A 26,162-nucleotide genomic window follows, 5' to 3' on the forward strand; every position below is an offset into this window, starting at 1 on the left:
CCCTCCCCGAGGTGCAGGTCCTGTCCTTATTCTTTTGTCTCTGTTTTTTCTTTTTTCTTTTGCCCTACCCAGGTATGTGGGGGAGTTTCTTGCCTTTTGGGAGGTCTGAGGTCTTCAGCCAGCGTTCAGTAGGTGTTCTGTAGGAGTTGTTCTACATGTAGATGTATTTCTGATGTATTTGTGGGAAGGAAGGTGATCTCCACGTCTTACTCCTCTGCCATCTTGAAGGTCTCCTCCATATGAATTCTTTAAAACACATAAATAAGCCTTGAAGAAAAAAGCTCCCAGCTGTTATAATTTGTCTCATCCATTGCTCTCTTATAGAACCAGCCTTTGTTCCTTTTATTCAGTGCCAGGGACTTGCTGTGTTTCACCTGATGTAATTTATCCAGGCATTAATAATGCATCTTCAAGATGCAAGATACATGAATTCCTTTAGTAACAGATCTGCTGGCAGAGGGCTATATTGTATTGTGCAGCTTTGCTTTTTTTTTTCCTTTGTGCTTAGTCTAGTTTCACTGGCTCACAGGATGCTGCATGCAGAGGCCTCACACCTGGCCCTTCAGACTAGAGTTCCTCACGCAAAATGTGGAAGCTTATATTGTTGCTTGTAGAGTTTTATCCTTTTCTAATGTAAGCTTTTAAACCTATAAATTTCCTTTTAAGTTACATTTCACAAATTTTGTGAAATAATATGAGTTTTCTTTTCATTCAGCCCAAAATATTTTCTAACTTTCATGTGATATCTTCTTTGAATAGTGCATTATTTAGAAGTATGCTGCTTAATTTCCAAATGTTTCAGGATTTTCCAGGTATTTTTCCATTACTTATTTCTAATTTAATTGCTTTTTATCAGAGAACACACTACATATGACTTCAATCATTTTAAATTTCTAGAGAGTTATTTAACAGCTGGACATACGTTTTATCTTGGTAAATGTTCCCTGTGTACTAGAAAAGAATGTGTATTTTGCATATGTTGAGTGGAGTGTTCAACAAATGTCAGTTAGTCCAAGCTGGTTGAAATGTTTAAATCTTCCATATCCCTAGTATTTTCTGTCTGCTTGATCTATCAATTACTGAAAGGAGTGCTGATATCTGCAACTATGAAAATAAATGTGTTTTTTTCTCTTTTCAGATCTGTTGGGTGCTTCATGCATTTTGAAAGTCAGTTAACAGGTGGATACACACTTAGGATTATTATGCCTTCTTGATTTATTGACCCCTTTTATCATGGTGAAATATCCCTGTTTATCCTTGATAATATGTCTTATTCTGAAGTCTATTTTTTTCTACTGTTAATATAGCTAAAACAGCCTTATCTTTTCCCAACATTTCCCTTTTGTGTCTTTATATTTAAATAGAATTTTTTATAGACCACATACAGTAGGGGTTTTTACTATCTTGTCTAACAATCTCTTACCTTTTATTATAGAGTTGAGACCATTTATATTTAATGAAATTATTGATATGATTGTACTTAAATCTACCATTTTGCTACCGTTTTGATACTTGTCTCATCTATTCTTTGTGGGTTTTTTTCCTATTTTTTGACTTTCTTTTGGATTTTTTTTTTTTTAAAGGTTGCATTTTTTTTTTAAGTATTTGTTTATTTATTTATTTATTTATGGCTGTGTTGGGTCTTCATTTCTGTGTGAGGGCTTTCTCTAGTTGTGGCAAGCGGGGGCCACTCTTCATCGCGGTGTGCGGGCCTCTCACTATCACGGCCTCTCTTGTTGCGGAGCACAGGCTCCAGACGCGCAGCCTCAGTAGTTGTGGCTCATGGGCCTAGTTGCTCCGCGGCATGTGGGATCTTCCCAGACCAGGGCTCGAACCTGTGTCCCCTGCATTGGCAGGCAGATTCTCAATCACTGCACCACCAGGGAAGCCCTGGATTATTTTTTAATTCCATTTTATCACCGCTATTGGCTTGTTAGCTATAATATCTTTTTATATTTTAAATGCTCATCTAGGGTTTATAATATGCATCTTTATCTTATTTATGTTTACCTTGAAATAACATTATATACTACCTCACATATAATGTAAGAATATTACAATAATATACTTCCATTCCCTTATTCTGTCCTTTGTGCTATTGTTGTCATATATTTTGCTTTTTCATGTTAAAACATATTATTATATGTTTTATATGCATATAAATTATTATATGTATATAAATAATATATTATTATATTATTGTATACATACATACATATATATACATATAATTATGTATACATAATTATATATATATAATATATTATTATTTTTGCTTTAAGCAATCAATTATATTTTAAGAAATTTTTAAATACTTAAAGAAAATTTTTAAATATTTTAAGAAATTTTTAAATTATAAAAAAAATCCTTGATATTTATCCACATATTTACCATTTTTAGAGCTCTTCATTCCTTTGTATAGATCCATATTTTCATCAGGTATCATTTTCCTTCTGCCTGAAGAACTACATCCTTGTAGTGCAGGTCTGCTGGCCACAAACTCTCACAGCTTTTCTTTGTCTGAAAAAAGTTTTTATTTTATCTTCATGTTTGAAAGGTATTTTTACTGGGTATAGAATTCTAGGTTGACAAACCTTTCCCCCCACACTTTTAAGATATACTACTATCTTCGACTTACATAGTTTCTGAAGAAAAGTCAGTTGTTAATTCTTATCTTTTGTTCTCTGTGCATAATGTGCCTTTTCCCCCTATATCTACATTTAAGATTTTTCTCAGAATCAGTAGCTTGCTGTGGTTTGATTGTGAGGTTCTTGGAGAGGTTTTCTTAGTATGTGTCCTGCTTATGTATGTTCATAGAGCTCCTTAGATCTTAGTTGATATTTTTTGTAAAATTTGGAAAATATTTGGTCATTATTTCTTCAAATATTATTTTTGTTCTCTTTTTTTTCCTCTCTTCTCCTTCCAAAGACTCCAGTTTACATGTTAGTCAATATGACATTTCACCACAGGTCTGTTTATTTTTCTTAATTTTTAAAATCTCTGTGTGTAAGCTTCATTATGGTTAGGTTCTACTGCAATGTCTTCAAGAGGTTCTACTGCTTTATCCTCAACGTTATCTATTTTTTATGTCATGTCTATTCTGCTATTAATCCCTTTATCAAGTGAATTTTTCATTTCAGATAGAAGTTCTCTTTACTTTCTTTTTATGTTTCCCTTTTCTCTCCTCATCATGTCCATATTTTCCACTTAATAACTGATCATATTGAGTGTAGTTATAATAACTGTTTTCATGTCTTTGTCTGGTAGTTCTGTAATCTCTGTCATTTGGGGGCTTATTGATGTCGACTGGTTGTTCTCCTGGCTTTGGATCACATTTTCCTGCTCTTTTTGCATGTCTTGTCATGTTTTATTAGATGTCAAACATTGTGAATTTTTCATTGTTAAGTGTTAGATTTTGTTTAATTCCTTTTAAAAATGTTGGACATTGCTCTGACAGAAAATTAAGTCTTTTGCAGATTAGTGTGATTTGTTTGATGCTTATTTTTAAGCTTTTTGGTGTGGGTCTGGATTATCCTTTAGTCTATGGCTATTTTAGCGCTACCACAAACACCCTAGTCTTACAAGGTCTTTACTAAATGTTCCATGTGTGGAATGGGGTCTCTCTACTCTAACTGGTAAAAACTCAGATTATTCTTGGTTCTATGTGACCTCTAGTAATTGTTCAATTTACATGTACATAAAAAATTTTCTTTGCCAGAAATCTCACCCTACAGTTATGCAGATTTCTATTCAACCAAGGACTCAAGGGGACCCATAGGCAGATTTCTGGTGCTCTTTCTTAGCATAACTCCCTCCTTTCCAATACTCTGTTTCACAAATTCTAGCTGCCTCAGCCCACCTAAATTCTAATCTCTGTCTTCTCAATTCATCAAAATGCAGGGTTCTGTTTGGTTCCCTCTCCCTGTACCATGGTCCAGAAACTGTCTGGAGGGAGAAGGCCAGGACAATCACTGGATTCACATCATTTGTTTCCCCTCTCAGAAATCATAGTGCTATGCTGCCTGATGTCTGATGTCTGAAAACATATATTTTTTCCAATTTTCTAGTTGTTTTTGGTGGTAGGCTAAATGGGGACCCTGCTCTCCCCCGTGGCTGGAAGTGAAAGTGTATGTAAATGTTTCTGTTTGGAAAAAAACACTATATTTTAAGTACATATTATTTGTATAGCAACTCCATATAACATAAGACAGTTCCAAAAATACAATTGCTAACCTGTAAATCAAATGAAGAATGATATAAATCACCTAATATTTGAAGAAATTGTAAAAATCTTTGAGCATGTAATAAATGAGGAGTTAGTATGTTATTCCCAAAATGTAATGGAAGCTTGTCAAGAAATCTAAGAATCATTTGCATCTGAATAATACAATAACTAGTTTTAAGGAAATAAGCAATTTTTTTTCAGCACTTCATCTGACAGTATTCAACTACCTAATGTTTTTTGCTCTTAGGAAAATTTTTTGACCAAATAACCTCTGCTCTTTTTGGTTGTTTCCACTTCTCTGAAATGTAAAGATGGTTTTCATACGAGGGTACTAAATAAAAGATTGCCTATGACACTGGATATCTCTCTAGAAAATAAAGACTCCTCCAAATTTCAAGACTCACAATAATTAAGAAAAAACATTCTACACTACTTCTTTATGTTTATTGGGGATTGAAATTCTTCTTCCCAATCCTCTATGCCCCACAATCCTTCAACAAGACCGTTACCACCACTACCATAAATCTAGTCCCAGCTTACACGTAGGTTAATTTACAAACTCTTTTTTATAACACTAGTTGCTTAGAACTTGGAATGCATTTTTAGACAGGTTAGAGACTTTCTGACATGCTGTGGTATATGTTAGAGATTCTGTACAGGATCCACACCAACTTAGAGAGAAATCTTTTTTACAGAGAAAATAGCTAAGCATGTTCACAGCACAACTTAATGACTATGGAGTTCACCTGTCCTCTGTTTTCCACAAATATTGAGGTACCACCTCATGAGCATAAACATTGGATTAGTCCTGGCCTAGGTACTAAGGCTTGGATTAAAAGTCGCATCTCAGCAAATTGCTAGCCAATTGGTCCATAAGTTGGCCAAAGGGCAAAAGCACAAGCCAAATTTTCCATTAATTCTGCTCAACATCCCTGCCATACTCAATGAACTTCTTTCAGTGCTGCAGGCTCCTTGGTGCCTAACACCTGATTGCCCCAAGGATGTAAAACATATATTTCACTGTTGTCTCAGAAGCTTAAAAGAAATTCCCTGCCAGAATAATTGGGTACTATGAAGGGGAAGAAACTCTTGTCAAGTTTCTAACTTAAAAATTTCATTATTGGGGGCTTCCCTGGTGGTGCAGTGGTTGAGAATCTGCCTGCTAATGCAGGGGATACGTGTTCGAGCCCTGGTCTGGGAGGATCCCACATGCCGCGGAGCAACTGGGCCCATGAGCCACAACTACTGAGCCTGCACGTCTGGAGCCTGTGCTCCACAACAACAGAGGCCGTGATAGTGAAGAGGTCTGCGCACCGCGATGAAGAGTGGCCCCCGCTTGCCACAACTAGAGAAAGCCCTCGCACAGAAACGAAGACCCAACACAGCCAAAAATATATATAAATAAATAAATAAATAAATAAATAAAGATTATTAAAAAAAATTTTTTTTCATTATTGGGACTTCCCTGGTGGTCCGGTGGTTAAGACTCCATGCTTCCACTGCAGGGGGCACGGGTTTGATCCCTGGTTGGGGAACTAAGATCCCACATGCCGTGTGGCCAAAAATAAATAAATAAATAAATAAATAAGGAAGATTATGTTAAAAAAAAAAATCTCTTTACTGATTATTGACTATGTGTCAGTTTATGTAATCCTCACAAATCTGCAAGGCAGGTATTTGTATTCCTACTTTTCGGATAAGGAAAGTAAGCCTTAGAAAGGTTAAATAAGGTGCCCAAGGTCACATGAGAAGTTGTAGAGGTAGAGCCAAAATTCAAACCCAGATTCATATGACAGCCAAAATTGTGTTCTTAATCACAGAGTTACTTTGCAAGTCCATGTTTGGCTTTTCACAGGTACAACTCTCCAACATCCATAATCCTTTCAAGTGAAACTATAAACTCTCAAAAGAGAATGAATGTGAGGCTGGGTAAAACAGGCATAAAACTAACCCTGCAATCCAAGTTCATCCTGGGTTCATAATTTCTTTCTCTCCTTTCTTTCCCTACCCTTCCTTCCCCTCCCTCCCTCCCTCCCTTCCTTCCATCCTTCTTTTTTCAACTGAGGTATAACTGACATATAGCATTATATTAGTTTCAACATAATAATGGTTTGATATTTATATATATGGCAAAATGATCACAATAAGTCTAGTTAACATCTGTCACCACACATAGTTACAAATTTTTTTCTCTTGTGATTAGAACTTTTAAGATCTATTCTCTTACAGCTTTCAAAGATGCAATACAGTATTACTAACTATACTCACCATGCTGTACATTACATCCCCATGACTTACTTATTCCACAACTGGAAGTTTGTACCTTTTGATCCCCTTCATCCATTTCACCCACCCACCCCCTTACCCCCACTTCTGGCAACCATCAATCTGTTATCTGTATCTATGAGCTCGTTTTTGTTCTGTTTTCAGATTCCACAAATTAGTGAGATCATATGGTATTTCTGTCTTTGTCTGATTTATTTCACTTAGCATAATGCCCTCAAGGTCCATCCATGTTGTTGTAAATGGCAAGATTTCCTTCTCTTTTATGGCTAATATATATTCAACCATTAATGGACATTTAGGTTGTTTCCATATGTTGGCTATTATAAATAATGCTATAATGAACATGGGAGTTTATATGTCTTTTCAAGTTAGTGTTTTCATTTTCTTCAAATACCCAGAGGTGGAATTGCTGGATCATATGGTAGTTCTACTTATTTTTGTGGAATCTCCATACTACTTTCCATTTTGGCTGCACCAATTTACATCCCCACCAACAGTGCACAAGGGTTCCCTTTTCTCCACATCCTTGCCAACACTTGTTATTTCTTGTCTTTTTTATAATAGCCATTCTAAAGTGTGAGGTGATAGCTCATTGTGGTTTTGATTTGCATTTCCCTGATGATTAGTGACGTTGAGCATCTTTTCATGTTGGCAATCTGTATGTCTTCTTTGGGAAAACGTCTATTCAGATCCTCTACCCGTTTTTTAATCTGATTTTTTGTTTTTTGTGTTTTTTTTTTGCTATTGAGTTGTTTTGCTATTTTGGACATTAAGTCTTTATCAAATACATGATTTGCAAATATTTTCTCCCATTCAGTAGGTTGCCTTTTCATTGTGTTGATGGTTTCCTTTGCTGTACAGAAGTTTTTTAGTTTGATGTAGTCCCACTTGTTTATTTTTGCTTCTGTTGCTTTTGCTTTTGGTTTCAGATTTTTAAAAATCATCACCAAGACCAATGTCAAGGAGCTTACCACCTATGTTTTCTTCTAGGAATTGTATGGTTTTAGGTTTATATTCAAGTCTCTAATCCACTTCAAGTTAATTTTTCTGTGTGATGTAAGATAGTGGTCCAGTTTCATAATTTTGCATGTGGCTGTCCAGTTTTCCCAACACCATTTATTGAAGAGACTGTCCTTCCCCCATCATATATTCTTGGCTCCTTTGCCATAGATTAATTGTGTGGATTTATTTCTAGGCTCTCTATTCTGTCCCATTGATCTATTTGTCTGTTTTAATGCCACTACTATACTGTTTTATTACAGCTTTGTAATACAGTTTGAAATCAAGGTGCATAATAACCCCAGCTTTGTTCTTTCTCAAGATTGCTTTGGTTATTCATGGTCTTTTGTGGTTCCATATAAATTTTAGAATTGTTTGTTCTATGTCTGTAAAAAATGTCATTGGAAATTTGATAGGGATTGCATTAGTCTTTAGATTGCTTTGGGTAGTATGGATATTTTAACAAAATTAATTCTTCCAATCCATAAGCATGAAGTATCTTTCCATTTATTTGTGTCTGCTTCAGTTTCTTTCATTAATGTCTTATAGTTGTTAGTGCACAGGTCTTTCACATCCTTGGTTAAGTTTATTCCTAGGTATTTTATTTTTTTGATACAATTGTGAACGGAATTGTTTTCTTAATTTTTCTTTTGATAGTTCATTATTAATGTATAGAAACACAACAGATTTTTGCATATTGACTTTATATCCTGCAACTTTACTGAATTTGTTTATTAGTTCTAACCGTTTTTTGGGTTTTTTGGTTTGTTTCTTTTTTTTGGTGAAGTCTTTATGGTTTTCTATATATAATATCATATCTTCTGCAAATAGTGACAGTTTTCCTTCTTCCTTTCTGAGTTAGGTGCCTGTTATTCCTTTTTCTTGCCTAATTGCTCAGGCCAGGACTTCCAATACTATGTTAAAAGTGGCAAGAGTGGGCATCTTTGTCTTGTTCCTGATCTTAGAGGAAAGGCTTTCAGCTTTTCACCATTGAGTAGGGTTAGCTGTGGGCCTGTTATATATGGCCTTTTTCATGTTGAGGTACATTCCCTCTATACTCATTTTGTTGAGAGTTTTTATCATAAATGGATGTTGACTTTTGTCAAATGCTTTTTCTGCATCTATTGTGATGATAATATTATTTTTAACCTTGATTTTGTTAATGTGGTGTATCACATTGATTGATTTGTGGAAGTTGAACCATTTTTGCACCCTTGGAATAAATTCCACTTGATCACAGTGTCATCATCTTTCTATAAGAAAGAATGGTTGAGCTTGCTACTTCCTTCATAAAGTTACAGGAATCACAGTGCAGAAATTCCCTTGGCATCTTATTTGCTTCCTAACCTACAAACACCTCTACATGCACATTGTTCTTATCTTTCAAATTTTTAATTGATTTATTGCATACCCCACCCTCACAAGCAAATACATTCCTCCTCTTAATCAAAGCTTATTTCTGTACACATTTCAAAACACTCCATAACATCTGTGAAACTCTCCATCAAGTACCCTATCTATCTCTTGCTTATATATTCAACTCCATCTTTACTTACTCCTTCCTACAATTTATAAACATTTTATAAAATCCCTTTTCAATTCTATATTGTCTTCTAACCACCTCCATGAATCTTTCTCCTTCAATTCAGAGATAAGCTTTTAAAAACAACAACATGCATTCATTGTCTCCACTTTCCACCTCCCATAACTCAACTCCCTAAAAACTGGCTTCCAGCCCCACCACTCGATCAAAATTACTTCCATTATAATCTCCTAAGACTTTCTAGATAACAAATATAATTAATGCTCTTGAGTATTTATTTTTGTGGATTTTTACAGCATTTGGTCCTACCCCATTCATTATTCCCTCCATGAAATTTTCTTCATCACTGGTTTCCACGGCACTGTTCTGCCCTGTTCTTTTACCTTCTGCAGTGCTCTTTCTTAGACTTCTTCATGGGGTCTGCTTTCATGTCCACCCCCTTAAATATTGCTGTTCCCCAGTGTTCTGTCTTGGCTGTCTTTTCTCACTCTTAATTCTCTCTTTGAATGATTTCATCTATATCCATTCCTTCAACTGCAACCACAGGTGCTGAAATCACAATGGTAAACAGCCCTGTTCCTATGAAGCTTATGATCTAGTGAGAGAAACAGTCATTAAATGAATAATCACATAAGTAATACCACCACCATTGTGATAATTGCCTTGAAGGAAAAGAAGGCTCTTTGAGAGTGAAAGCAGGGGAACTAAATTAAACTGCAGGCACAGTGGAGGTTTCTATGAGAAGGTCAGATTCAGCTAACCAAAGAGCAAGGTGGGAGGGACATATTCCAAGCTGAGAAAATACCATGCAAGGTGGCCTGAGGTGGAGAAAGTTCATTCTGAAGCTAGAAAACAACATATGTAAGGCTGCAAAAGTTAGCAAGTATCACACATTCAGATAAAAGCAGGTTATCCAAAGTGGTGGAGGAGCTGAGTGGGAGAGGGAAGAAGATAAGATTGATATATGCAGATATGCAGAGGCCAGAGGGGAAGGGCATTTTCTGACATACTATGGAGTTTGAAACTTATGGTTATTGTTGGTGAGGAGCCTTTGAAAGATTTCATCTGGTGGCAGCAAGGAAGTTTATTTGAAGTTGAGGAACTTAGTGTCAGAGAGACACTAAGCTATTAAAGCTATTAAAATAGCAGGAGTAAAATGAGCACCTGTAAAACAGTGGCTGTCGAAATGAAAATGAGAGAATAGAGTTAAGAAATGTGCAAATCAAAGAGACTAACACAGTGTGGGCGGATTGGATTTGCAGGTCAGGGAGAGACAGAGGAAGGGGGAAAAGATCATTCCCACTGAATGAATGGGATAATAGGGAGAGCACCAAGCTTTGGGGGAAGATGATAAATTGAATTTTAGACATGCTGAGTGTGAGCGGCCTGTGGCTCTTCCAGGGGAAAGTGTCCAGTCAGCAGCTGGAAGTAGAGATCTGGGATCAGGAGAAAGGTCAGGTCTAGAGAACTGAGGGCAAGGGGACCTGGATCTGAGCTCCATATATGTAACTGCCCACTCAACCTCTCAACTTGGGTATCTCAGGGCTTTTATCTCCCTCCTAACCTCTCCTCCAGTGTCCTCTGTTCTAGACAATTATACCACCGCCCTTCCAGAGCTCTGTCCAGATCATCCTTGACACCTCCACCTTGCTCTACCCACATCCAATCAATCGCTGAGTCCTGCTCTGTCATCAAAACATGTCTCCAAAAGGTCTCAAATAGACACTTCCCTAGGCTGCAGCTTCCAACTCCCTGAGTCCAGTCACCTTTAACTCTCACCAAGACTGCTTCTTACCTGGTATCTGTGCATAAACACCTACTCCCTCCCTATCCTATCCATCTCCACACACTCAGTACTGGGGGATTAATGAATAATCACATGAATAAAGGGGGATTATCATACGAATAAAGGGGGGGTTATCAATCAGACACTTGTACTATGGATGAGTCAGTAGTATGACAGGAGAAATGGGCAACGTAAGCAAATTTTGCCAACAGAAGGAAGCCCAAAGAGGCAGATCTTGGCATACTGGCAGCACCTCTGGGTCAGTTCTTACAGGTGCATAAATTGTTTGGGCCAGTGAGAATGAAATAAAAGAATAGCAACTAAACCTGTGTTTGAAGGGGGAGTACAGGGTGGTAAGAAAGACTTCATTTCAGGGCACACGTGCTTGTGTGGGTGCCAGAGGCAAAAGAGCTGGCTCTTCTGTGGTATTTTTTATAAGCCAGACACAGGCAAGCCCTGTACACGCAAGCATTTTTTTACTCTAATATTTTAGCATTAAATTTTCCATTAATGATTTTTAAGGTCCTTGCAATATCTCCCTGGTGATTTATCAGCTGTATTTTTTTGCCTTATTTCATTTCACATTTTTCCTACTGCTATATATCTTAGTGAATCCTTCCTTTTGCTTTTGGCAGACTCTATTTTGTTTAAGGCTAATTTTTCTACCATACTTTATATTCATCATCCGGTTTCTTTCCTCACTCCTTCCCTCAGGTCACTCTCCGTCCTCTCGTGTAATGCCATCTTCACTTGGCTTCTCTTCACCCCATCAGACCATGTGAACTTGCTTCTAACATCTCCTTTCCTTTGAAACATTTACTTCTTCCCTGTAACCCCCAGGTGTGTCACACTAAGCCCCCATGGCCTTTAAAAAACAAAAGATAACGCCCTATCAGGGAGATAAAGCCCTCAGCTTCTCCTCAGGGAGAGGCCACTCTCCTTAGGATTGTATCTCATTACTCTCTACAAAGAGATACATGTGCATTGGAGAAGACGGAATGAGAAAATCTCAGATTTCCTCAGCAAGGCTTCTCTTTATACCTACAAGAAGAGACCACACATAGTGAGAGCAAGACCCGCAGAGACGTGCAGGCCTCCTCAGCAAGTGTCTCAGCATATAATCTGCTTGGATGGTCAATCAATGAACACTAACTCCTGGGTCAGGAGCACTAGCATTTAGAATAGAAACAATATGGCCCTTGACCTCAGATCTCAGGGTAGAGAAGCACATGTCATGCAGAGGCAGTATAATATACTGATAAAAGAATGACTTTGTCCCTTATAAAGACCTGAGCTATAATTCCAGCTCCAGCCATTTCAAGCTCTACCTTTATTAGCTGAGTGACATTGGATAGGCTATTCAACCTTTTGAATATCAGCCTCCATATCAGTGAAACAGGGAAAATAGTAACTTGCATTGGATTGTTGTGACACATGAAGCAATTAGGGGAAAATCACATGAATAGTGTGCTTCTAGGTTTGCCTCTGGGTGCTAGCCCAGGTCAGCAGAGGGCTGGATTTGACAATGTACCTTTCAGCTTGCTCTGCAGCCATGAGCGACAACAGAGTTGAATCAGCCCTATACAGTTGAGAGTAAAGCTATAATATTGATAATATAGATAACATTTATTGAGCCCTTTTTTTGAGCTAAGCACTTTACATGCATTATCTCAGTTAAACTTCAAATTTTCCTCTATGCAAAGTACTGTTTTATAGATGTGGACACTGTAGCTCACAGAACTGACTCTTCATTACCCAACCAGGATTCCAACCCCAGGGGCCTAAACTCAAAGCCCATATTCTAAGCCACTACACAAAGGTCTTGAAAGTTCTTTGCTCATGTATCCCTCAAAGAATTTTGATCAGCTATTTGGCACTTGTACACTTTAGGTTAGAATCAAAATTTTTTCATGGTAAGTTTAAATAGTTGCAAATGACATCATTTCTGGTATATGTTAGTTACTGAAACACTTGAAATATTTAAAAATAAACATGTCACTCTTAAATATACCCAGCGGAATTTAAATACCACAGCAATTTGATCCCCATTATTATCCATTTAAAGTATATGTGAACGCGATCTTCTTTAACAGAAATAAGTTCTGCTCCCCTTCCCAACCTCTCCTTGCCCCCAGCTGGGGGGGGATGTATTTGTTCAAAAGGAGAGACCCCCTCTTTTGTGCCCACACCATATGTCACCTCCTCTGAGGCTTTCCTTGGCCCTGTTTACTTTCTTCATGGCATCTATCATGATATGAAATTATCTTGCACATTTACTAACTTATTCATTTACATTCTGTCTCCCCTAACCAGTACATTAATCCATGAGGGCAGAGTCTGTCTCAGTCATCACTATATCCCGAGCACATAATCGTTGCTTTAGCTCCGTGAAATTGTATTTCTGTTCCACCTCTGCTATACAATTTTATTGTAATAAAAACTAGCTTTAAATTTGAACATATTTTGTAGCTAAATAAAAAATAATTTTTAAAAAATCTGTGACTATAAGGCTATAAGTTAAATAATGTTTTCTTTGTTGTATTTTCAATTATTAGTAGTATATAATTGATCAAAGTGAAACCATGCACCTCAGATTGGACTTGAACCCACGCAGTCGGGACTCGAACCCAGCCAAAACCCACAGTCTTCCAACTGAGATCACACACCTGGTCTCAGGACTTAATGAAGCTCAGGTTCTTGATGTCTCATTGCAGAAAGAATTCAGTGAGAGACAAAGTGATAGGTAAGAAGCGGATTTATTTAGAGAGAAACACACTCCACGGAGTGTGGGCCATCTCAGAAGGTGAGAAGGGCACCAGGGTATGGGGTTGTCAGTTTTTATAGGAGTGGGTAATTTCACAGGCTAATGAGTGGGAGGAGTATTCCAGCTATTTTAGGAAGGGGCGGGGATTTCCAGGAATTGGGCCACCGCCCACTTTTTGATCTTTCTGGTCGGTCTTGGAACTGTCATGGCGCCTGTGGGTGCGTCATTTAGCTTGTTGATGTGAGTGTATACTGAGGCTCAAGTTCTAGTGGAAAAAGTCTACTTGTCTGCCGTCTTGGACCCATTTGGTTCTAATCAGTTTATGTCATGTCCTCGGGCTATGTCATTCTTTCAAAGGTTGTGCCCAGCCCCCTTCCCTCCTGCTTCAAAAGCAACATAAATACACACATTTTCATAAGTAATTACTAAACATATAAAGATTTTATTGGAAATGTATCTCTTAATGAGATAAAGTATTTTTAATATCTTGAATATAAGTGATGCCAATTATTTCAAAAAAACATTTTGTTTGGTGCCCTCAATGTTTTTACACTTGGAACAATGAACTACGTCAGAGTCGGGATGAGTAAGCAGTAGATCTTCCTTTGTAAAAGGGGGAGAAAGGAGAACTGACAAAACTCCTTAACTGTATGTTAAGTGGGTCTGTGTACACTAGCAAAGTAGAAGTATGTTGGAATAGGTTCTCTATCTGATCTTTCGTCCTTAGTTTAAAAAAGAGTAAGATAAACCACCTTTCAAAAACTGCACATGGCCATCAGAAAGCTGAATAGTATTGTTCTCTGGCATAGGGTTAGTGTGACTCACATGCAAAAAAAAATTAAAAACCAGTAGTTAGATTAAGTTAAACATCACAGGGGACATCTGAATGACATAATAAATGAAGCAAGAAAATAAATGAGTGTCTGCCCCAAAAGAGGAAAAATCCCCCACCCATGATATGCGTTCATTCAAGAAATATTTACAGAAAGCGGTAGGGGAAAACTTTGGGTAGTCTTTTCACAGAAAATCATTCCATATTCCTTGTGGCTTAAGATTTTAGCACTTAGGATACCACAGAGGTTACCCCAAAGGGCAAGGACTAACCGAGACCCAGAGGTCATGCCCAATGGGAGGCCATATCGCTTTTTTTGATTGATTCATTCGTTAAACAAATATTTGTTGAGCACCTTCTATATACCAGGCTCAGTTCCAGGGCCTGGGGTTACAGTGTGAATAAAAAATGCAAAATCCCTGCATTCATGGAAATCACATTCTAGTGGCTAATTTGCCTCTTGTCCTGGAATTTGTAAGGTAAGGTTTCAGTCTGAAAGCTCATTTTAAAATGGGGCACTACACTTCTATATTTAAAAAAAAAAAAAAGCAATAAAGTTTCTTTTTATTGTAAAACCTCCATCCACCCCATCGGCATCCAATCATCAAGGGCAGAGGAAGGCCACACAGGTCACGGCTGCACTGCAGACTGTTCAATGCCAACTGATAAAAATTACCTCCTCACAGTTGGTTTGTTTAACAGGGGCAAACATCTCTAAGGCTTGGAGCCTGGGATCTTCATAATTTGCAGTGGCAGAATTAAGGCTCAGCAGGGACTTCCCAATTTGTTCCTCTTATAAGAATGACACAAAACATTTCTTTATTGTAACACTAAAAAACTTGATTTCCACAACTCCATTCTACTGTAAGAATTGGGATTAAGGTCCATATCAGAATGCCATCCTCCATTCCCCTTGCTACCAACCAACCCCTGCAACAATGAGTCATCAACAAAATTATTATGTGACTGTGTTAACTTCTTTGTCCAAAACCCAGATCATCCTAGTAAAATTTGCTTAATACCAAGGCTCAGAAACCTATGAAGAAGACGGCCTGCTGGTAATCACAAAGTAAGTGAATAGGAACTGTTCACGTGAATGCACGCGCACACACAGACACACACTCACTCACTCAAGCATGCACAGAGAGTTCCAAAATCACAGTATTAAATCACCAGCAGGAGTTTTTGTAGCTGAACTAAAAATGAACCATTCACAACCCGAGGCTGTCCTTCTAGGCACTGACATCTTCCTCCTGGAAGAGCTGACAATGGCAGGCTGTCAAGTAAATACTTCACGGCCTCCTCCCGCTGTCCCAGGCCTCACACCGCAGCTTTACAAAGATAAAATAATAACTAATGTGTCAGTCAGGCCCTCTTAAACTAGCTCTGTGCAATGTCTGTCAAGGCCTGTCCCAGGCCAGTTCCTGCCAGGAAATTATCACTGCCCCAGGAATGGCTGACAGTTCAAGTACAGCCCCTCCCTGGGTCTCTTGGTAAGTATGTTTCCCATTTCCACAACTCTTCAAAGTTTAAAATTACTTTAGGATCATTTTAATTACATGATTTAGGGTACTTTAATCCTCAGAACAGCTCTGCCATGTAAATCTATGCTGCTATTCTGGTATCATAGATGGGAAAACCTAGAGACTTACACAAGACCACGTAGCAGTTCACATCTGTAACCAACCATTCGGTTCTTGGGTAGATAAAGCGACTTGTAATGGTATCTATTTGCTATCAGAGATGTCCACTATGAATGTCCTCTGCTCCTCCTCTGCCTCTTTCCACCCCCTCCCTATTCCCAGCATTATGGGAACATGGTGGATACTTGACAAATATTTAATGAGTTACCTGGCATAGCACCCCGGGGCAAAGATGTTGCTGAATCCACTGAGCACCACAGGTTCAACTGAATATAGAGCAGGATTCCCCAGATAATTATAACAGGGGGAATGGATTCCCTTCCAAGTCTTGCCAAGAGGAAGCCTAAGGAATCCCTAGACGTTCACCATTCTGCCTTAGTGACCAAAAGAGGGAGCTAGAGAGACAAAGTAAAAGTGGGCTACAACACTTCACTCCTCTCTGTGGTGCTCCTGTCACTCCCACACACACCCCTAGACACCCATTAAGTGCACTGGGGGATGGGGGCTAGCTGGAGGGCTCCCAGAAAAGTGCTCACTGAGGCTGGGAGTGACTGCAGACATCACTGACAAATGTTCACTGAACTGAATCCAGGGACAGTTCATGGGAGAAACTGATGGAGGTCCCCTGGAATCTGGTTGTCTGTGGACACAGAGCCTGGGCCTGCTTGCCATTGAAGAGGTTGAGCAGAGCCAATGGGCAAAAGCAGAGTGCAGGGGGAGGGTGGCAGGCTACGCTCTCAACAGGAAGATGCTGGAGTTTCCTAGGATTCAAGTAGACACTGTGGGACATCTTGAGGGGACCCTCAAGGGGACCCTGACTCAGTAACAGGTTGTGAGGTCAACCTCCAGAAACAGGAACTCAGGGAGGAGTCAAAGAACACTAAGGCAGAGAGGTCCCCAGGGAAAGGTCTCCAAAGAAGCCAGAAGTGCAGCCCGCAAGAGAGAAGACATGTGTAAGCACGTCAACCATGGAGAGCAACAAGGACCAAGAGAGAGCTGGATAAGCAGCACCCAGATAAGCAAAAGGATTTTGCTTTCCTTCTAGTCACCTACTTCCACCACTGATCCTAGAAAAAAACAAACAAACAAACAAACAGGAAAAAACAGGAAGTGGAAAAATGAACAGCAAGAGTGTAACATTATTGAAGACAATAGTGGGGAGGGGGCAGGAAACTGTTCCCTACCTTAACCTCACTGATTTGTGTCCATTTACTAAACCTGGTTGCATAAGAGATTAAGATAAATCTTGAGGTCCTTCCTGATAGATCATACCCCAATCCTGCTCTGTCACTCCATTTCTTCCAATCACATGATATGGGGTGAGAAAGCAAAGTAGGGAAATGGAGCACACCTTCTATTCTCTTGTGAACTTCATCATGAGCACCTCAAAAACGAGGGTTCACACTAATAACCAGGTGATCTCCAAGGTCAGATCCAGGCCAGCTCTAATGTTAAGTGACTTTAAGACTTCAGAGAACTAAACATCATCCTTTCTTGGTCAAAAGGTTGGGAGCCCCTGGTTTAGTGGACTGGTAGTCCTCAAAACCAAAATCTAGAATCTGTTCAACAAATCCCTGTGTGATTTCAGGGGTGACACTTCATTAATCCAAGTTTCAGTTTCCTCATCTGTTGCCTAAGATTCTTTTTTTTTTTTTTAATTTTTTTTTAAATTTATTTTTGGCTGCATTGGGTCTTCGTTGCTGCGTGTGGGCTTTCTCTAGTTGCAGTGAGCAGTGGCTACTCCGTTGTGGCACGCAGGCTTCTCATTGCGGTAGCTCCTCCTGTTGTGGACCACGGGCTCTAGGCACACGGACTTCAGTAGTTGTGGCACACGGGCTCAGTAGTTGTGGCACATGGGCTTAGTTGCTCTGCGGCATGTGGGATCTTCCCGGACCAGGGCTCGAACCCGTGTCCCCTGCCTTGGCAGGCGGATTCTTAACCACTGCGCCACCAGGGAAGTCCCTGCCTAAGATTCTTGAAACCTGCTTTCTGTCCATTTTCCTGGGACATGGGAAGACTTCATATGAGACCCATGTTAATAGTATTATATAGATGCTCCCAATGTAATACTACGAAGTTGAAACCTGGCCAAAATGCTTCCCTCAGGGGCTGGACCCAGTGGTACTAACTTGACAAAGCCACCATCAGAGGCTTGCAATTCCTTTCTTCTCATATAGCCACTCCTCATAACAGAAAAGGCCAGTGGTTAGTGGTGCAGTTTGGTTTATCAGTGGGCTTAACTACGTGGACAGTTTCCTATTATTTCATTCATGTCCGAGCAGGTTGGGGATGGGAGCAGGAAGAGGGATCAGAACATAGAATTAGTCTGGTCACAGCCTGGGAGAACAGGTATCATTCCATGCAATAAAAAGAGGTTCAGTGTGGCAGGCAAAGCACATCCAATAGACATATAATGGTCCAGACAGCAGTGGCAAAGGCAAAGGGGATGAAGTGGTACTGTCTCAACAGGTGGGCACAACACAACAGCAGAGAATAGGCAGATAGACACTCCAGAGAAGGTCTGGAAGGCAGACCATAGGCTTCAAGAAAGTCTCTCAACAGATGGTAGATCCCAGACTTCAGGTTGGAATTTGGGGCAGATCTTTAGGCCCTAGGATAGGATAAGTAAAAACAAGGAAGGAACAGATGAATAGGCAGGTAAATTAGAACCAAGAGGGAGGAACCAAGGTGGTCAGAGGGCCAGTTATAAGAAACAGAGTACAGGGATTGCATATGAGAACAAAGCAAACACTCAAACATTCAAACCAGGGCTAAAGGGTGGAGGCAGACCATCAGCAGTGAGGGAAATGAAACAGAGGAAGCCTGTACATAAGGTCCCATGGCTCCAGCTGGGGAGAGGAGGAACGTTAGACAGGGAAAACCAGGTTGGACCTAACACAATTTATGTCAGACTTGAGCAGAATCTGCAGATGATGAGATAATACTAAAATCAAGGTATCTCTCACATTATAGTTCCTTACTTGCTCCACTCAGAATAAAATATGTTGATCTAGACAGAAAGATGGGTTCTCTAGAATACTTCTTGGATACTTTGTAAGGTGGGCATAGAGATAAAAGATGGAGTTACTGTTCAAGTCCATGGCCTGGAGCAAGTTTGGAACAGGCCCTGATGCCGTACCATAGATGAGATTACAATATGTTGATATTTTCAAGGATGCTTAATCAGTCTGGAGCAGTAGCATTCAAATAGTGAAAATGAATTCTAAAACATCACTAGGGGAAAATCACAGCAGCACATGTGAGGGAAACACAGCGAGTGAACCCTATTAAATTCTGGGCTACTGACCCTGAAGTGAGTGTATTAGATGACCGGGTTGCCTTGCCTCAGAAATATCAGTACCACTGGCCAGACATCACAGTGCACAGTATCCAAAAATGGGCACACAACATATGTGATGAATAAGAAGGCTAAAATCTTTACAATTCAACTAAGCAAGAGTATGGATGTTATACCTCTTCCTGTTCCAAAGCAAGGTAACGGTACAAATATTTCAGATGAGACCATTTTTGTTTTGTATTGCTGCTAAAGATCCTCTCTGAGTTCACTCAAACATAGCATGGCTACTCTAGCTATTTTATCAGTCAGGGTACAGGAAAACAGAAATCACTTCCTGTTTGTACAAGGGAAGCAATTTAGTGCAGGGAATTCCTTACAAAAGTGATCAAGGAACTGAGTCCTAAACAGTTTCTGACACAGGAGTGTGATCCAGAGATCAGCAACAGCTGGAACACTGCCCACTGCTAGACTGGAGGGATAAAAGGAGAAGGGGCTGTCACCAGAGCCCACTGGCTGGGCCCATAGGAGTATGCTGGTAAATGTTTAACAGTGACTCTCTGTCGGAAGGAAGTTTGCAATTTTGAGGTGTAGATGCTCCCACCAAGGCCTAAGTCATCAATGTGATATCACTGAACACAGAGGTAGGAGAAAATGAACAAAACTGTCCCTCGTTAGCACGTATGAGCTGGTTCCAGGGCAATCCTAGGCTAGAGTCACTTGATGGAAGCTGTAGACCCACGCGGGCTCGGCTGCTGCCGGTGCAGCCGACAGAAGCAGAGAGGGAAGGGGAATATACCCCATCATCTACTAGTGCCTCTTACTGACCCAACCCAGCCAGGAAGGTGCCCAAGCAGGGTCCCCCCTACAACACAGAGCAGAGTGAGGAAAGGAGAGAATGGACCTGGAATACTTGTAACCTTGCTGATATTTTTCACATACTCAATTAGATTAATTTGGCAATGCAGGGTTGAAATGCATGGTGCTTAGGACTGCAGATGCAGTATCAGCATGCAGCTAAAAGTTCAAATTTGGCCTCAACATACAAAACCAATGACAGTTTTCAATCTTTGAGTAAATATTTAAGAGATGGGCTTTGAGGTATTTGAGATTTTTTAAATGACATTATCGAACATCTCATAATACCATAAGATACATTTAAGAGGTGTTTTGTGTACTACAAGGAGAATTTCAAGCGACCAAAATTCCATTCATCACATATTTTTCTCATTAAACACTCGCCATCATTCATTCAGCAACCATTTCTTGAGCACCCACTCTGTGTAGACTCTGTTCCAGACACTCGGCAAACAGCAATGGACAGAACAGACAAAATCCCTACCTTCAAGGAGCCTACACACTAGTAGGGGAACTAGACAATAAAAATAAACAAGCCAACCACATAGAATATTGGAAACTGATAAGCACAATGGAGAGGGAAATGGCAACAAAATAGGGATAGGGAGTGATGAGGGGGTTCACGATTTTTAAAAGATTGGTCAGGAAAGGCCTCACTGAGAAGGTGTCATCTGAGCAAAGACTTGAAAGGAGCAAGAGAATACACCATGGAGATGGGGTGGGGTTGGGGAAAGAGCCCTCTAGGAAGAGGGAAGTGTCCCCAGGGTGGAAGTTGCCTAATATATTATAGGAACAACAAAAAGATTGGGGCAGAGTCAGGGGAAGGGGCAGTACAGATCATGTTGTCCACTGTAAGGTCTTTAGACTTTGCCATGAGTGCAATGGGGAGCCATTGAAGGTTTTGAGCAGAGGACTAACATAGCCGCCGATCATTCTGGCGGCTATGTTTAGAATGAATAGTAGGGGTCCAACAGCAAAAGCAGGGAGGCCAGTTAGGAGACTACTGAAATATTTCCAGCTCTCAGGAGATGATGTGGCTTAGGTCAGGGTGGCAGAAGTAAATGTTGGAAGAATTGGTCAGATTGGGGATGTATTTGGAAGGAAGATACAATAGGATTTGCAGAAGGATTGGCTGTAAGGTCTGAGAGTCAGAGAGAAGTCCAGGGATGACTATAATTTGGGGCCTGATAGACAACTATGAGTAGATAAGCTTTAGGGAGAAAAATCAGGTTTTGTGTTTGAACATGCTAAGCCTGAGATGTCAGATATTTAAGACAAAGTGTTGAATAGGTGTTGGACAGAACACTCTACCTTGTGTTCAGGTAGAGGTCTAGGTTGGAGGTATAAATTTGGGAGTTGTCATCAGGTAGATGGAATTTAAGGCCCTGAAACTGGATCAGATACCTAACACCTGTGGACTGAGCCTGGCAACCCTTCTGACCTGAGGTTCTGTAAGATTATTTTTAAGGCAGGACAAGAAAAATTTAACATAAAAGTTTCTCTGCCATTTGAACCATGATCTCCTCCCCTTTAGTGTGTGTTGCGCATCTGCATTATACATTAACTATATCCCCTTAGAAGACACTGAAATGCCTACTTGCCAAAAAAAAAAAGAAAAGGCAATTTTCTCCTGGCGCCAGAAAGGTAACTCTTTAGGAGATAACATTCCTTTCTCAATCCTGTAGGGGGTCACAATGACCCACTACTCCCCTTGTTGGACTATGTAAACAGTTAATATGTTACTTTGATGTATAACTCTTTGTCTCAAAAACTTATATAACTGTGCTTTGACGTCTAACTGGTGGAACAGTCCTCAGAGCTTTCTGAAAGAGTCTTTCGGGTTATAATCCTCGGGTTGGTGTGAATAAAATTTTCCATTTCTTTCTTGGATTGACTAATGATTAGGTTTTTTCATCAACAGATATTTAAGGCAAGATGTTGAATAGGTGTTGGATGGAACACTCTATCTTCAGTGTTCAGGTAGAGGTCTAGGCTGGTGGTATAAATTTGAGAGTCACCAACATGTATATGGAATTTAAGGCCATGGAACTGGATCAGATACCTAACATGTGTAGACTGAGTCCGGAAACCCTTCTGAGCTGAGGTTCTGTGAAAAACTTAAGACAATTCCCTAAGGCACCCATTGTATGTAACAAATTAATTTCCCTCCTATACATCTAGAACAGTACTAGTTACTTCCCTTGGGAAAATTGAGAAAATGGTCATTCAAATTTTTTCTGTGTTGTGTGGTTCAGATGAGAAACCATCGTTGGGAGAGGCTGATTAGGGCACTCTAAAATACAGGGCAAAGAAGAGGAGGGAGCAGAAAGAAAACTGAGAAGTGGCCAGTGAGGTAGGAAGAAATCCAGGGAGAGTGGAGATCTGGAAGGTAAGTGGAGGGAGTGATCAAGAGTATCAAATGCAGCTGATGGGTTCCACAGGGTGAGCACCGAGAATTTATGGACAGATTTGGCTACACGGAGGTCTAGGGACCTTGACAAGTGCAATTTCAGTAGATAGGTTTGGACTGGTTTTAAGAGAGAATGGGAAGAGTGAGCCTTCCTTAGATTAGAGTTATACAGTGATTTGAACTGGATCAAAACTTCCTATTAATAATTTTTCAAGCTTCTGAGTCAATCTGATTGAAGATTATTCTGAGTGGGTTTAGCTGTTTAGAAAATTATACCCATTTGCAGGAATTTATCTCTTAATCAGATTTTTTTTCAATGCTGGACAATCAACAAAACAAAAATATATCAGGTATTGAGGCTCTAAGAGATTACACAAATCCAGATTTTAAATATTTGTGTTCATCATAGTCTGTTAGAGTTACTGGTTAACTTGAAAGAAGGTAGTTATTAGAAAACTGAACTTTTAAGAGAAATTCATGCTAATAAAATTGAACCTGTAGCTCAACATATTGGACTTTCGTATAAGTTTCATTTGCCAAAAATATTTAAATGTCACTGATACAATCCAATCATTCCTATTGTTTGAAACTTCCTTAGACACGTCACCTATATGGAGAGCTTCAACCACTTGAAAGTTGACAGCTGACAATATAAAATATACTGTTGTATAGTTCTCATGATCCAATGATCTGTTTACGTGATTTGCACAAATCACATAAATTCTCTAAACCCTAGTTTCTTTTTCTATAGGCCAAAAATGATAATACTGGAAGGATTCATTAAAAATGCTTTAAAATATAGTTTCTCAGTAATGAAAGTAGGTGACATATTAACACTAGAGTAACTGGACCAACTAGAAAGTTTGAGATGTTTACTGACCTCGACAGATGCCCCAGCTGACTCAAATGAATGGAACAAAAAGGATCTAAAATAACAGAAGGTAGAAATATCATGTGCAGAGCTCTTATAAAGGACTTTCCAGCATGCTTGCTATAGAACCAATGTGCTCTGTAGCTTTCAGGTGCCATCAGCACGATGTCATATCTGAAAGAGCAACTTCCACACATTCACTATGTCACCCACACCTTCACTTATGTGGCATCAACTCTTTCCCTCTTAGATCATCCAAAAGCTTCGGTGATTGGGGTAGAGATGCTTGAGATTCTGTGGACTACTTGCTTTTCATTTTCGAGACTTTCTGAAAACAACTGCAGAAATACCAAGACCTTTGGAAAAAGGGCTGATCTTACTACATTTGGAGCCAGACTGCAAACCAAGAGAAATGGAAATATTAAAAGCCTATTTTCCTGATCCCTGTCAGAACTGCTCCAGCAATTTCTTGGCTTTATGCTTGACCTCAAAACAGGACAATCTCGTCTTCCAAATCCATCTGCTTTTTTAGCTTTAGCTCTAGCTTTATACTTAAATATGCAATTAAGTCAGGCACAGGGCTGGTAGCACCCAGATTGGCAAATCTGAATTATGATATGACCATTGGATATATAAATCAGATACCACAATATTCAACTCCAAGGAATCTAGTACCAGCAACGTACTGCCACATATTTTCAGACTATCTAAAAGACCCATGCTTTATGTTGAAATGATCCTAAGCCAGGGTTGTGGCTCAGGTTAGCAAATGTCAAGAATTGCAGTTGACGTTATCTCATAGCTAGAGTTTTAAAGTCCTGAATAACTTAGAGGAAAGACTGGAAGAAAAAGTGGTTACCAGTGTGTAATGTAAAGATTGCAAATTGAGAACTTCAGACTAATCTTTTACTCCATCAGTCTGGTATTAGCAAACTCAGGAAGCTGTCGTAAACAGTTGGCACTTCAGAGCTCACTCCTGCCTCCATGGAGCTATATGCTCTGGCCACAGCTTCCCCACTGCACTCTCTCGGGGACGGCTGTGTCCAAGAATTCATGCAGCCAGTGCTCTAGGAAATAAAATTTAACCTTTCCCTTCGCAAGACATATAAAACACTCTCCTATGGTCCCTCATCCAGAGCTGTTTCCTGAGCAGATGACCAGAGGAACATCCATTCAGAAAATCAGAAATCAGGTTGACAAGCAAATGAGAAGTTAAAGAGACAATACTGAGGGAAGAACCCATGTCGTCCTGATCCTTGCTTAATAGCCCTTCAAAATCTCTAGAAGATTGGTTTCAATTTGTTCCAGGCCCAAGACACAAATTTATTCCTTCAAAGGGACAGAAAGATAGTTTTGGACAAGAGTAATCCCGGGAGGTCTAATCCAAAGAACACTAAAAGGTCAAGATCAACTTAAGTCCTACTCCAAGGGCCCTCTCGTCAGTTCTGGACTGCAGCCAACTTCTGGAGCCTGGCGCAATTCCAACTCAAACCACATGCTCGGCTCCAGAGCAACGTTTAGTATTGTCTGAACCAGGGAGGCCTCCAGGTTGCGTTGGATGTCACAGGTGTGTTCTGGTGAGCAGCAGGGCTTCCAGTTTGATTTTATTCTGGCTCAACTGTCCACCCTCAGGTTTGAAGCAGAACTAGACCATCTTCTCATCCCCTCTCTTTTCATGTCTCTTCCATGTAATCAAGGGTGCCACTTTATCAGGTCAGATAGCATAAGCTTAATTCAAGAAAGAAAGAGAAGAAGGAGGGAAGGAAGAGAGTAAGGAAGGGAGAGAGGGTGGGATGGAGGGAGGGAGGAAAGTCTATTAAAAGAGAGGGTGAGACATAAAAGAAAACCTAGTGGGGCAAAGAATTTTAGGCCTCCATGTAACAACTTTGAAGTGTGCCCTCCACCAACCTAAAGAGCTAAGAAACATGCAAACCATACACCTCTAGGACCCCTGCTTTCCACGGCTTTCTAGGACTGCTCTGGTATACTTTGCTCCATCGTTTGCCTCTTGTATATCAAAAAGATCATTTGATTTCCCTGCTAGCATTTTGTGCTTTGTTTTGTTTTTTTTTTTAATTATCATGAAGTAAAATGGACTTTATTGGTGTACAGTTCTATGAATTTTAACACATATATAGATTTGTGTAAACACCACCACTGTCAGGATACAGAACAGTACCATGAAGGAACTTCCTGGTGCTATTCCTCTGCAGTAACACCCTCCCCAGACTCCTAACTCAGCAACCACTGACCTGTTCTTCATAAATAGATTGTTAACAGTTTCTTTGGTCCACATTCCCAAACTAGAAATTCTACTATTTATACCTTGAAAGTTAAGCATCTTGTTACGGCAGTAAATTTAATTCATATTACAATGTATTCAAAATAAAGTGTAAATTTATGTTAATAAGCATGAAATTATAAAAGGTGAGCCATCTGAATCTGTACCTTTAATTCCAGCCAACATCAACCCGGGATCAGGCAGCCCAGAAAACCCAACGCTGTTCATGAAGGCCTGGACCTTCTCGCATGCCCCTGTGAACTTTCATTCACCCTGCTCTTGAATGCCCCTTAATCAGCCTCACGTTCAGAATTGATGATGTATATAGTTTGTCTAGTTCTGACCTGCTGCTCCCTGTTGGACATGGAC

The 26,162-nt window shown here is 39.7% G+C and overlaps 1 protein-coding gene across 2 annotated transcripts in view; it reads right to left on the minus strand.

Annotated features, from left to right (window-relative positions):
- Window positions 1–26,162, minus strand: part of RGL1 (ral guanine nucleotide dissociation stimulator like 1) — a 292,633-nt gene that overhangs the window by 209,913 nt on the left and 56,558 nt on the right. Inside the window, exon 1 of one of the 2 annotated variants that reach the window (XM_061187549.1) lies at window positions 2,392–2,480. The exons of the other annotated variant lie outside the window; for it this stretch is intronic. The gene's annotated coding sequence lies outside the window, so the exon portion shown is untranslated. Of the gene's footprint in view, window positions 1–2,391; window positions 2,481–26,162 lie in introns of those variants that run through there. 2 annotated transcript variants of the gene reach the window in all.

Source organism: Eubalaena glacialis, chromosome 3 (assembly GCF_028564815.1).
Source record: "Eubalaena glacialis isolate mEubGla1 chromosome 3, mEubGla1.1.hap2.+ XY, whole genome shotgun sequence".
NCBI lineage: Eukaryota > Metazoa > Chordata > Mammalia > Artiodactyla > Balaenidae > Eubalaena > Eubalaena glacialis.